Raw genomic sequence first — 12,668 nt, 5'->3', positions numbered from 1 at the left:
ACAATTTTCGACCTGGAAGGGGTTCGCAAGACGCTCGATCGTGTAGAGATTTGTAGAAGGACAACAGTTTAACTGCGAAGTGGTCCATGGGTTATTAGCCTTATACACGAAATGGTTTATCCCTGCATGCATGCACATGTGGAGAGAAGAAAAACAAATGCTTCGACTTCAGATAGAATCAAATCAAAACTATGTCCAGAATCTGAGGACACTCTCTACAGGTATAGTGGAGCGGCACTTCACAGGATGACTAAACTGCAAAGATAAACTTAACAACAAAAGAAAGGTGGAAAAGTGTCGCACAGGAGAAGAGGAAACATGGAGCTCAAGCATGATTTGCTTCAGGACTTGACAATGAAAGAAAAATCGTCCATTTCAGTTAGTCTGCAAAACTTTGACAAAGGAAACCTGGTTTTCCTTAGGACTGAAGTTATTCCCTTTCTTAGAAATGTAGATGAAAATGTTTGAGAGTTTCCTTGTGATGCAAACCTACAAAGGTATCCAACGAAATTTAACGAGATGCGCCAGTCCTCTGTACGTAATAATGAAGAACTAGAAATAGATTTTAGATTGCTTACCGCATCCCCTTCTTCGGTCGAGGGTGCCTCAAATTCTGAGGTTGCCAGTGGACTTTAAAAAAGCATTGGTGCAAAAGTTGGTGAATGCATGCATCAACGAATTCGTGAATGCTAAAGTAGAGAGAGACCTGAAGATTAGGACGGCAAAAGTCAGTGTTGATGCGGATGAAATGCTACGGCCTAAACTTAAGTCATACACACTGTCCACTACACGCAAGTAATGTTCCTGTAATACAAGTTGAAAACGGTGCTTTCTGAGTGCTGTTTTTACAGGTCATATATCTCACAGGTCACAAGTACAAGTCGTGTTTTTTTTATCTAGGTAACTTGGCCAATCAGCTTGTTTCGTTGAAGCACACATTGCATGATGATTATTACTATGATAAAAGTTTGGTTCTCTTATTTATCTATTGGATGGTGACTGACTTATACCAGCAGGATTATCATCCACAGTTGTTACTTAGACATTACTCACTTTGGATTTCAACTGTAGATCTTCAGACAGATCCGATTTTACCTGCTATTTCTTCTTTTAATCATGGACATTGACATCGTCTCATGGATAATTTGTATTGGGTCTTTCCATTCTACTCATGTTATGGCATCTACCAATACCCTTTCCAAGTCAACTTGAGCTGTCAAGTGGTCGTCGTACACACGTTCTTCTCTTTTCTTGTCATTTGTTCCACTGGCCCTTGCTTCCTCATTTACAACGTGCATGGATATTGAACCTACGTCGGACCTTATCCTGTTATTACGCCCAGACAATGTACAACAGCAGCCTCAGACCCACCCACACCATACGCATATACAGGCCTTTCCAATGCCACGAAAAGAATTTACCTCAAGCTAACACAACATAAACATCACCTCCTGAACCATTCCTTTTACAAAGAAAACAACTACATTCCAGCATCACTATGCCCACTGATTCCGCCACTATACTTAAACTACTATTGATGATGGAGATACATTTAACACTCCGCTGCTTACCGCCACCTGAAGCTATTAATCTCTGAATGCAAACACAAGGTCAAGACGCTTTTAAAAGAACTTTCCCACCACATGGAACTCTTATACAATTCCTATACACCGGATGAATTTTTGTTGTACTCAACTAAGCCATTTTTAGGCTACATCTCCATGTTGGAAGTGTGTGAGATGATACACCTCACGTGCAGTACATTAAGCCTGCATGCACCAAGTACCCTCCTCCCCGAGCAATATTTGGATAGCTTTGAAATTGCTGCTTATAAGAGTCTGACCTAAGCATTTGTGATGGGAAATGAATCACGTTATGCATCAATGGAATAACTGATCTCCCGGGATGCAAGCCAATAAATGTGGCATAATCCTCCTCAATTAAACCTTCAAGCACCCCAATGCTGTCCTCGTTTACAACAGGTGAAAACACGATGTCATTGATGTCAAGGAGGATATTGAATAACTGCCACCTTTCATCTTCTGATGGTACAAGATTCCCAATTATCATTGAAGTGAGAAGTCTACCCAGACGCCAGACATTGGTGCTGCTGCAAAAGTAACATTATGCCAATATTTACATCCTAACTTGTAAAGTTGTTTATTTCATACAATCATATAATTTAAGTGTTTTTATAGAGCAAGAATGTACTATTCTTATCTAAAATGCAAGGAATGAATTGATTCAAATAAATGTATGCACATTTTGTACTTGTATTGATTTTGACAGTTCTGGTTGCTAACTGTACAGAGACATAAAATGCAAACGCTTAACGTCCTGTGTCAATGGTTACTATGGATGTATGTTACCATATAGAGAGGGTGGTTTGGTAAACATGTGAATACAATATTCAATTTCTGATAAGACCTCTCTATTTTAGATTAGAGCAGAGCTCGGAAGAATTCTTGATGAGCCTGAGATTAACAAGGTTGTCAAGGAAAGATTTTTTGGAGGCTGGAGGAAGAAGTTGCTGTCTGCTCTTGGAAAATATACCAACAAGGGTGGAGTTTCTCAATGAAGAAGGTAGTGAAATAATTACTTTTCTAAAATGTCCTTTTAGACAACAGCTTAACAGAGCTACTTTAAATTTAAATTTAACTCCAAATACATACATCCCAAAATTAAACATTGCACTTCCTGTGACAAAGGACTTAATAAGTCTTGCCATGTCTGGAATTTCGTTGGGTTTTTTACTGTTTATACCCTGACTTGAACATAAGATACACCATATGTAATGGTAAACCTTTAAGCCCCAATGATGCCAAGCATCTAATTTATCCTTAAAATATCACTTATTGCTAAAACTGCTGGCTCAAATTAACTTATTAAAGAAACTGATCGTTTAAGATAAAATGCCTTGATGTAGAAAAAAAATTTCTTCCAACTAGTGCCATAAGAAAACATAGGCATTCAGGAGGACTTGCATGTTGATATTGGGGTCTAAAGGGTTAAATAGAAAGTAATTTAGTGCATTTGGATATTATAGTTGTTAATTCCTTGACAAACTATAACAATGATGCTAAAACAGTTGGAGGAACGGAACCCTGTAGCAAGACCAGTGGCGGTGTGCTGCTTACTAGTAAATCACTACAAATTAATATGAAGTACAAACACTTACAGTACATGTATTGTCCAGATGTCTAGATTGTACTATTTGAATAACCAATTTTGGTTGGTTTTAGCATATGATGTGCCATTATTGTAACTCTTAAAAGGCTGTGGGCAACAAACATAGCACAGTGCATACTCTCTTTTTGTTGCTTTAGAGCGGTTTTCAATTTCAATTCAGTGTTCAATTTGTGTTTATTTTAGTATTGCTTTACTATGCTCTTTGATTGGTTGATAAAGCTCCCGCCACTTTCTCAACCAGTGAGAAGTGACATGGCCGCAAACGTTTTCCTGCTTTTTGGTGCCTGTTACATGTATTTGCTACGAATTCTGATTAGTTTATAAAGTTATTTATGTCTGTCGTGATTGGTCAGAGTAATTACTTTGGTTTTGGTTTTACAACACTCCACTGAAAATCATTCTAATTGTATAACAAATGGCTTTTAATTATTTTAATTGTTGTTCTTTTGTCTGATTTCAAAACCATTGTATGATGGCAGTACTTCCTTTTTTTTCTACTGAGAAACGAAAAGGCGCACAATCAAGCTCCCAGTCCTTTTGGATCAGAGCCAAGGTATCAGTGTGAATAGAACAGTTAAACACCAAATTTAAGAACAATATCGGTATGCTTGTACACATAAGAAATAAGGTGTCCAGAGTTTAGTTGGTCACCTCCACCTTCACCTTTGCTCGTAAACTGCCTGGTTTGTTAATGCAAGTTGGGAAATTAACTTGAATATAGTCCAGTGATTAGATGATCCAACCAGCGTGCAGAACGTTGCAGGTTTATCTCCAGTTGGGAGTACAGCGTACTGTCTTTAAGCAGACACCCTTATAAGAAGGTCAGCTATAAAGCTCGTCAACATGGTGTTCAGCTAAAGAGATTTCACTGTGGTAGATTATCATATTTTATTATTATTATTATTCAAACAAAGTCGGCATTGTTATAGAAAATGCCAATTATCTTTCTCTGTATAAAGAATGGAAGTTAATTCACCTTTTTTTAATTTTTACAGCGTGAAAATATTGATCAAGTTCTAGAAGAACTCATTGTGTTGTCAGCATTCCTGAGGCTTATCAGCCCCGGGGATTTATGTGGTTCAAGAACTCTTCCGGACAACGCCCTCCTTGTCACCCTGGATGTTTCCTCATTATATACCAATATTCCTCACAACGAAGGCATTGAAGCCTGCCCCCATTTTCTAAACACATGTCAAGACAAATCACTTCCTGCTGAAAGTATATGTGAGCCTATAAGAATGATTTTGATTCTGATTATTATTATTATTATTATTATTATTATTATTATTATTCAAACTAAGTCGGAATTCTTCTAGAAAATGGCAACTACCTTTCATTATCTTTCTCTGTATAAAGAATGGAAGCTAATTCGCCTTTTTCCAATTTAACAGAGGAAGAAAATTGATCAAGTTGTAGAAGAACTTGTTGTGTCATCAACATTCCCAAGGCTTATCAGCACCGGGGATTTTGCAGTCATTAAATAAACTCTTCCTGGCCTCAGAAGGAATGGTAGTTTATAAATTCAGGCCACCTGACATTCTCACTGCAGTTGTTAACCTTTTGGGGAGCTTCTATTGTTTGAACATGGAATTTCCAAAGGGTGATGCTGGCAGTGACAAGAATGTGCTTCTGTTACTGGAGCACATGTTGCCTGGATTTGCAAGCGCCACAGGCTTGGATTTTTCAAAAATTTGTATTTAATTTACAACCATTGCAAACTCCCTTTTTTTACTTTAATTTTGAAGAATAGTTTTTTCTAGTTGTTAGAGTTTTGAAGCAAATATTTTTTTTTTTCAAAATAACCACTAAAGATTATTGTAAGAACTGTATGTCCCAATTCTTTTGCATTTTCTTGGGTGGACAGAATTGTTAAAATAACCATTAAAAAGGGTAAATTGAGCTTTATTTTGTAGTCACTGGAATCTATTCTTATCCATTAAAATAACCTATTTGTAACTTGTAAGAAATAAAATGGTTAATTTGACCACTGTTTGACCATTTTTAATTGGTTACCTCAGATTCATTGACAGAACCAAAAAACTGAGGTTACTATAACAATTTTAAATGGTTTGACAACCACAAAATATGGTTGTTTTAACCAAAATCAAAAGGTTACATAACCTAAAATAAAAGGTCATGTTGACATAACAACCTATTTCCAAGTTGTTTGGACGGGTGATATTCAATCGCCTTCTACCTTTTTAAATAAGCTTAGCATCCTGTCTTAAAATCAGTTCAGATTTTGGAAAAAACACTCGACCTCTCTAGCACTTATCCAGTTATATGACAAAATTTCATCCGCTATTGACACCAGAGAATACACTGTTGCCATTTTTTCTTGACCTATCCAAGGCTTTTGATACAGTAAACCATGAAATTCTCTTAAAAAACCTTGAGCATTATGGGGTCTAGAGGACTGAAAGTTTATACTGACCAATAAAAATACAGTTACCTTAGATTCAAACTTTAGCCCTTTTTTTTTCGGTTTTAATTACTGGTCAGCTTTTACAATGCTAACACGACATAAACATCACCTTCTGAACTATTCCTTTTACAAAGAAAACAACTACATTCCAGCATCACTTTACCCACAGCTACTGCCTCTATACATGAACTATTATCGCAAAGGAGATACATTTCACACCTGATGCTATTAATCACCAAATGCAAACACAAGATCAAGACGCTTTCAAAAGAACTTTCACACCACATGGAACTGTTATGCAATTCCTATACAGGGGAGAAATTTTAGTTGTACTCAGCTAAACTGGATTCTATGGCCTTATCCCTTGAGTCTCTTCTTGCCAACCGACGTACCAGAAAGACTGCTCCCATCCACCATATTATTGACAACATAAATACTAATAACAGCCTTGTTAACCCACAGGTCAACAGCATTACACATAATAACGACACGTCTTCTAACATTACACATGACATCTCTAACTCAACTCAATCTTCTAATGTCACACCCAAATGTTAACGCTCTCGCCAAAAACCCCAACCCGCTAACATTCAACTAGATAATAATCTTCTGTTATTAACCTCTCTAGCTATTCTCTATATACCAATGAAACATCAATTCAGGTTTTTCCCATTTACCTGTTGTGGCCTTTAGACGATCTCCCAACCTACGTAACTTATTGGTTTTAATTAGAGCTTAACTTTCTTCTAACTGGACTAATCCTCACCCACAACTCCCTTACAGCTTTTATCGATGCAGTAAAAATTGGGCTACTTGCCCACACTTTTTGGACAGTCTCACTAACTACACCTTCGTTTCCGCTGATAAACCGCTGTTATGATATGTAGATGTGACATAGTTCTAATTGTTTGCATACTAATTTCCATAGTTACATGTGCATTGTTAGCAGTTTGGTAACCTGAACACAAACTTAGTTGTTAGTATTCACTTGTCTGCTGAACAACCTGTTAGCTATTGATTTAAGACTCAACCATGGTGTCAGAAATAAATTGAGGCAAAAATTCAAGATGTCAAGCAGCGGCAAAGCCACAACTACAGCCACAAATACGGCAACAACTAATACAGCACCTGTTGGAAATGCACAAAGGCAGCAAAAGTCCTCTTTACCAGGTGGAATACCGATGCCAGATCGCTAAATCTTGACAAAATTGCTGCTAACTAGAAGACACTTTGGAGAGCCTGGGATAATTACACTGTAGTTGTAAGACTTCGGCAATTTGAAGAATACAAGACACTGACATTACTGAATGCACGGAGCTCCCCATTTTAGGTGTTACATTTCAGGAGAATTGTAAATATAGCGAACATGTACGTGCTAAGCTGATTATGGCAAATAAGTGTCTATTTGTATTAGATCATTACGGAAGGAAGGAAGGTTTTAGTCAAGTTGAAGTAGACCGCCTATTTAGCGCCTTAGTTTAACCGAATTTCACTTATGGTCTGTTTATGGCGCTGTAGACTAAGATCTTACAGTCATACAAAACGTCCTGGATAGATGCTTCAAAAGGAAATATATATCTAAAAGAATGGATATTCGAGAGCTTTTAGTAAAGGCAGATAAGAAACTTTTCAAGGTTTGCTCAGTGGATCCCAATTGCCCGCTTAGTCACATTATCCCGAACAAGAAAGAAACTAAGTATCAACTTAGAAACAAAACAGCACATCGCCCGGAGATTAAGACTGACAGATTTAAAAATGCTTTCGTAAATAGGGTTATTTTTAGATACAATTTTTAATCTTTCTATTATCTATATACTGTATGTTTACTTCTAACAATAAATGTAACTTAAGATATGTCTTTTTATCTTAGGAGGAATAAAGATTGATTGATTGATTGACAGTAGTACACGTCGCTTTCAAATAGCTTTTGAGCGGAAATTTAGTTGGTAACCGCACTTTATTAACTACGGGTCATATGTCACAGTTAATATCCCGGTTAATACCCAACTCGCAAAGAGCTGTGTAAGAAGGATATTAAAATGCATTTGTAAAACGTGATACGTGGTAGAGGGTGTTGAAAAAAATGTATGCGCAATAAGCATATCTTGAATAGTTTATGTATAAATCATAATAATAAAGAGATATAATTTGGATGTTGCGTGTCATATCACGGTTTTGAAAAACCGCACAAGTCCAAATGCTTTTGCAATGGCGGAAAGGTGTGTGTTGAAATAAAGGAACTTTGATCTCAGTTTCAGCGTGAAGTTGAAGTTTTAAAACGTAACTACCCGTATATCTGTACTCCTCCAGCATATGTGCTCTCAAAAGTACAATCGCTGTTTTACTAGAACTTTGTCTGATCGAGTGCAGGCCAAAATTAATACGCAAGTTATTTGTAGTCCGCCATACATTCAATGACAGATGTTATAGAAGATCTGACTGGTCGTCCCTGTCGTATCTGTGGAGGAAGATTAAAAAAACAAAAAGAGAGATACGAATCAAGATACAGCTGTATTGAAAGTGCAGAGTTTCTAGCACAAAAATACCAGTTGAATGTGCAAAAGGATGACATATCAATCCATCCTCCACGATTTTGTAACGCTTGCTTGTCTTCAGTGAACGCTCGTGTTCCAGTTTACTGGGAGATTCACACCGACGAGAATTGTAAAACCTGCATCTCCATTGTCGAAAAAATAAGCAAGGGTGGAAGACCTCGGAAAGCAGAAAGGGGTCGTAAATCTGAGAACGAGAAATCGGGACAAACAGCCGAGAAGACCCTGTCAAATCTGGAAGGTCTGAAAACAAAATTATTGGAGATCAGTAAATCCGTAGGCACTTACAGGGCAGCAGATTTTGAGGCTAATTTTCATTTTAAAGAAACTGTTCAGGCTGATCTTTACTGCCGTATTTGTAAGGACATGCTAGACATGCCCTGAGAAACATCATGTGAACACTACTTTTGCACTGCTTGCTTCTCCAGAGCTCTCGAGGCAAGCCAATTGGCTGCATGCCCAGTGTGCAAAACAGATCTTAATGATCTTCAAATTAAACCAGCAACAAGACTACTCCTACGTTCAATAGGAGAGTTGAAAGTCGAATGCAATAAGTGCAATTGTCAAGTAAATTATGACGATTCGGGTCACCACATTTGCCTCTCTACACCCCCTGTCATTGCATGACCTGTACTTGCACCTGCTGCAGCTCCCCCACTTCAGCCTGCAGCTTCCACTGCAGTTCCCCCTGCTCAGAATGCAGCTCCAACACTACAGGATGCTTTTGAGCAGTTAAGGAAGGGAAAAGTGTCCCCAGAGGTTGAAAAACTGGGGACCGTGCTGATTAAATCAAAGATGAAATGGTCAGCTGATGGAAAGTCTGCTCTTCTCAGGACACAAAGCAAGGTAACTATAACAATTGCATTGTTTACAATTCGTACACGCAAATAACAACCAATTTTAACATTGCTTAGTTGCAACTGTCATTGACTTCAATATGGCCACCTTTACCCTAGGGCAAGAGCAACACGAGATGTTGAGAAAACTTTGCCGCATATGTGCCCAATTTTTGAAAAAGTTCAGTGATACACATGAAAGAAGCCATCCTTGTGATGAAAACAAAGAATTTTTGAAAAAGAAGTTCAGACTTAATGTTTCAAATGACGACCCCGAAATACACCCAACTCATTTCTGTAATCTTTGCTACCTCTCCCCGACCCATGTAGAAGGGCCAGTGTTTTGGCACATTCACACTGATGAAAACTGTGTGACATTTAGTTTTGCGAAGGAGAAAATGAAAGGTGGGGTAGGAAGGGGCCGCCCAAAGGTCCTAAAGTACTGATTGTGGTGGCGAGTTCTCCTATGAAGGCCAAAATAACCACTTCTGCGCAAAATCAGTCGACAAGCCTGACCAACCTAGACAAAACCCTGTTGTGGAAGCCAAACTCCTCAACCCTATTCCTGGACCTGCAAGAGATCCACCCATGGCAGTCACCTTGGAGGAAGCTATGGAGGACCTTCGCCAAGGGAAGAGGCGGAAAAGATGGGGACTTTGATTGTGAAGTCCAAGCTCAAGACTGATGGCAAAACAGCTTTATTTAAAACACGCGGAAAGGTACTTTTTAATTAACAATGTTGAAAAAGTTTGTTCTGGTAATTAATTCAAACATCTTTTTCATGCAAAGTTATGATCCATGTTATATCCATAATTTTTTCAAGCCCATTAGACTTACAGTTGCAGTGCCACAACCCTTAAAAGCCCAGTGATGTGGTGACCCCACAACAAATTAGAAACCGGACCAAGACCTTGCAGACCCTGGGCACAGTTGTAAGCGGGTAAGTCTGGGCACAGCTGTAAGTCCACCATCCACCGCATTCAGCAGCTGAAGGCCCAGAAGCAAGAGTGTCGCCAGCTGCTGAATGAGGTACTTGGAAAGGACTTGGCCTTTAACGTTCCTGAAGGAGAGGCCCTTACAATGAAGACAGATATTGGTCTGCCATGGTTACGACTGAACAAACTAAGAAGGTAACTCTTTATACAAGGCAGCAAATAATTTAAAAAATCCCTTCAGTTTTTTCTTAATTTCAAAATTATTTCCCCTTTTCTCACTAGTTGGTTCAAGAGGTGGGTTAAAATTGACAGTGAAAAAAACAAACAAACAAAGGAAACAATAAAAAGAACAAATTGGTGACAACTTGGAATCTGAGCTGCTTCCACTGGAGCACACAGAGAGACGAGAAAACAAGTTGGTCACCACAATGACGCAAACCCCCTCTGCCTATGATGGTGATCTCAAGGAAAAAATAATCAGCTTCATTGACAGCAATTCAGAGTAACTACCATTAGTTTTCTTTTGCTGTTATACTATTTAAGGTTACTTTATGGATTACTCCCAAATTAGTCTAATTCTTGTTTCTTTTCTTTAATAGGGTAGGGAAATGAACCTGGCATGAAATAAATATCCCACAGGATGAACTGTATGTAAAGATTGGCGGAGACCATGGCCAGGGATCCATGAAGTTTACCTTTCAGCTTGCTAATGTTGAAAGGCCAAACTCCAGCGAAAAAAACACCGTTGTTTTCTCTTTGTTTGAGGCCAAAGATAATAGAAACAACATGTTGACAGTAACCTCGCCCTACAAACAACAGCTTGATGATCTTGTGGCAAAACAAGTGGCAGTAAGAATTCTACATTCAATTTCTTAGTTGTTCAAATACTTGGCGACTACAAGTTCCTCTGTAAAGTCATGGGCATCTCAGGAGCAAGTGGTGAGCCTTCAAAAATTCAGCCAAATGACCTCTCTAATAAGCACTCTTAGGTGCAACAATGCGCTACTTAACTTCCTTCTCAATTGTGCGATTACTTATAGGTCGGCATCACTGCCTTTGGTGTACTGTGATTGCAGTTAAGATGCATTTACCAAAGGACCAGAAGGGATTAGGTCCTTGGAGCATCTGCGCAGCAAACTAGCAGAGTTTGAAGCTGCTGGAGGGGACTTGAAAAAGGCCAAAGAATACAACAATGTCATCCATGCTCCACTCTTCAACATCCCAATTAATCAAGTAAGCATTTCCTTTCTAGCGTAAATCTCTACAATTTGTCTACTCAATTAAGACTGGTCATTAAATTTGTTTTGATCTTTTACAGATTTGTTTTCCCGGGGTCGGAAACTACGTGATTGTGTTACGAACTGTCTGATTACTTTTCAACACCGTGTATTGAATTACGTAGATTTAGATTTTAGCCAATGAATAATTGTTTGTGCAAGCCCTGTCAAAGAGATAAGATGTTGTGTACATTCCTGCTCAGTTAGTTGACCAATTTTTGTGACTTTGGGAAGTGTGATCTTTATTTGAATCTCCGAATAATTCTACTGTGAAATTGTGAAAGTGTGGTGTTCTTGGGTTCTCCACACTACTGGCACCTCCGACGGGACTCACCGTTTAACGAGATATTCTTATCATGTCGCTAAAGAAACAACTCGGCGAAATGGTGCTAGAGAAACAGCTGCTAGATCAGAAACTAGAAGCGGTCATCAAGCAAAACAAGATATCCGCTAAGACTGCGGCAGTAAAGCTTCCCAAGCTGACAATAACGCCATTCAATGGGACTGCAATTAATTGGGTGCGATTCAAAAGTCAATTTTCAGCAAAATCAGAATCAGTACAAGGAGTTGCGTACTATGTGATCATTAAGAAATTGGATCCTCTCTGCAGTGAACTCGCCACTCATGTGATTGGCGATTGGAGATCGTGGACCTTCGCGAAATTACTGGAGGCTCTACGCAAGTGGACAACCACGAATCCCATTGCTGAATCCAGCGGCAAATCCGGATCATCGAAACGCTCATCTGCCACAAGCGAGCGTGTCTTTCACTCGCAAGATCAGTATGTTAGCATCTGTGTCTATTGTGATGACGAACGTCATCGCTCATCTGAATGCGATAAAGTGGCAACGCCTGATAAGCGCAAAGCGTTTCTTGCCAATAACAAACTTTGTTTTAACTGTGCGGCGGGACTACACAAAGCTATAAGCTCTCCTAGCAAAGTGTCATGCCGTGTCTGCCGTAAAAGGCACCACACATCGTTGTGTGTTGAGTCATCCGAGCCAAGTCTGACAACGAACATTGTTGGATCGTCTGTTGTGCATCCGGTGGTTATTTTTGAGGTTGGTGGTCAGAAATTCAGAGCGCTTCTCGACAGCAGGGCAAGTCACTCCTACGTGTCGTCCACGTCAATAGAGCTCACACACGCACGTGCGGTCAAGAGTGGAACGTGACGTGTAGCCACGTTGTTGGTTGTGACAACAACAAAGCTTCTGGAATATGACCTCCGCTTCTGGTCAGTCAAGCGTGATTTTGAGTTGAATGCGCGTCACGCAAATCAACAAACAAAGAGCTGCTGTTGATGGATAATCCACGGTGTGCCGAAGGCATCGAGGGGCACTGGCACTTACATGGAGTCTGGTTAGACGACCAATCTGCGGAAGAACATCTACCTGTACACATAATCTTGGGAGCAAACGAGTCCGCCCAGATCCGTACAAGCATGTCTCTGCGTG

At 39.2% G+C, this 12,668-nt stretch overlaps 1 pseudogene; it reads left to right on the top strand.

The window, feature by feature from the left end:
* Positions 1–6,681: 6,681 nt before the first annotated feature.
* LOC146452340 (uncharacterized) lies at positions 6,682–7,505 on the top strand (annotated as a pseudogene).
* Positions 7,506–12,668: the final 5,163 nt, after the last annotated feature.

The sequence above is a fragment of the Pavona decussata genome, unplaced genomic scaffold (assembly GCF_977016875.1).
Source record: "Pavona decussata unplaced genomic scaffold, jaPavDecu1.1 SCAFFOLD_371, whole genome shotgun sequence".
Classification (NCBI taxonomy): Eukaryota; Metazoa; Cnidaria; class Anthozoa; order Scleractinia; family Agariciidae; genus Pavona; species Pavona decussata.
Note: the sequence above shows the minus strand (reverse complement) of the source record. Positions and strands in the feature narration are given on the sequence as shown.